General features: G+C 38.3%; 1 protein-coding gene across 6 annotated transcripts in view; it reads left to right on the forward strand.

Annotated features, from left to right (window-relative positions):
* Positions 1 to 1,848, forward strand: part of PDS5A (PDS5 cohesin associated factor A) — a 169,874-nt gene that overhangs the window by 91,557 nt on the left and 76,469 nt on the right. The gene's annotated exons all lie outside the window — the stretch shown is intronic.

Raw genomic sequence — 1,848 nt, forward strand, 5'->3', positions numbered from 1 at the left:
GTTGTGCTGACTTCCCCTGTAGTGTGTGCTGTCCTTCCCTTCACCTAAGATAATTCTTGTCTACTATCTAGTTAGTGAATATCCCTCTCCCTCCCTCCCCACCCCCTTAACCATGAAAGCATGTTTTCTTCTGTGTTTAAACCTTTTCTTGAGTTCTCATAATAGTGGTCTTATACAATATTTGTCCTTCTGTGACTGACTAAATTCAGCACGATGCCCTCCAGATTCCTCCATGTTAAAAGATGTTTCATGGCTTCATCGTTGGGTAGTACTGCATTGTGTGGATGTACCATAATTTGTTCATCCATTCGTCAGTTGATGGGCACCTAGGTTGTTTCCATCTTTTTGCTATTGCGAACAGCACTGCAGTGAACACGGATGTGCATATATCTATTCGTGTGACGGCTCTTATTTCTCTAGGGTATATTCCAAGGAGCAGACTGCTGGATCGTATGGTACTTCTATTTCTAGCTTTTTAAGTAAGTGCCAAATTGATTTCCAAAGTGGTTGTACCATTGTACATTCCCAAAAAAGTCTATAAGTGTTCCAGTCTCTCCGCAACCTCTCCAGCATTTATTATTTTGTGTTTTTTGGATTAATGCTAGCCTTGTTGGGGTAAGATGATATCTCATTGTAGTTTTGATCTGTGTTTCTCTAATGGCTAATGATCGTGAGCATTTCTTCATGTGTCTGTTCGCTGCCTGAATGTCTTCTTTGGCGAAGTGCCTGTTAATATCGTTTGCCCATTTTTTAATTGGGTTATTTGTCTTTTTGTTGTTGAGGTTTTACAGTATCTTGTAGATTTTAGAGATTAGACACTGATCGGCTTTATTGAAGCCAGAATTTTTTTTCCCAGTCTGTAGGTTGTCTTTTTACTCTTTTGGTGAAGTCTTTTATGAGCATAAGTATTTGATTTTTAGGAGCTCCCAGTTATCTAGTTTCTCTTCTGGTGTTTGTGTATTGTTACTTATGGTTCATATTGTGTTTATGCCATGCCATGTATTAGAGCTCCAGCCATTGTCCCTATTGTATCTTCCATGATCTTTATCGTTTTCGATTTTATATTTAGGTCTTTGATCCATTTTGAGTTAGTTTTTGTGCATGGTGCGAGATATGGGTCTTGTTTCAGTTTTTTGCAGATGGATATCCAGTTATGCCAGCACTATTTGTTACAGAGACTGTCTTTTCCCCAATTAACAGACTTTGGGCCTTTGTCAAATATCAGTTGCTCTTAGGTAGATGAATTTATGTCTGGATTCTCAATTCTGTTCCATTGGTCTATGTATCTGTTGTTGTACCAGTACCAGGCTGTTTTGACTGCTGTGGCCATATAATCGGTTCTAAAATCACGTAGTGTGAGGCCTCCCACTTTGTTCTTCTTCTTGAGTAATGCTTTACTTATTCGGGGCCTCATTCCTTATGAAGTTGGTGATTTGTTTCTCTACCTCATTAAAAAATGCCGGTGGAATTTGGATTGGGATTGCATTGTATCTGTAGATTGCTTTGAGTAGAATTGACATTTTCACAATGTTGAGTCCACCTATCCATGAGCAAGATATGATTGTCCACTTACGCAGGTCTCCTTTGGTTTCTTACAGTAGTGTCTTGTAGTTTGCATTGTATAGGTCTTTTACGTCCTGGTTAGATTTATTCCTAAGTGTTTTATCTTCTTGGGGGCTATTGTAAATGGTATTGATTTGGTGATTTCCTCTTCGAGGTTGTCTTTGTTGGTGTAAAGGAATCCAACTGATTTTTGTATGTTTATCTTGTATGCTGAAACTTTGCTGAAATCTTCTATTAGTTCCAGTAGTTTTCTTGTGAATTTTTGGGGTTTTCTGTGTATAAGAT

The sequence above is a fragment of the Trichechus manatus genome, unplaced genomic scaffold (genome assembly GCF_000243295.1).
Source record: "Trichechus manatus latirostris isolate Lorelei unplaced genomic scaffold, TriManLat1.0 scaffold00126, whole genome shotgun sequence".
Lineage (NCBI taxonomy): Eukaryota > Metazoa > Chordata > Mammalia > Sirenia > Trichechidae > Trichechus > Trichechus manatus.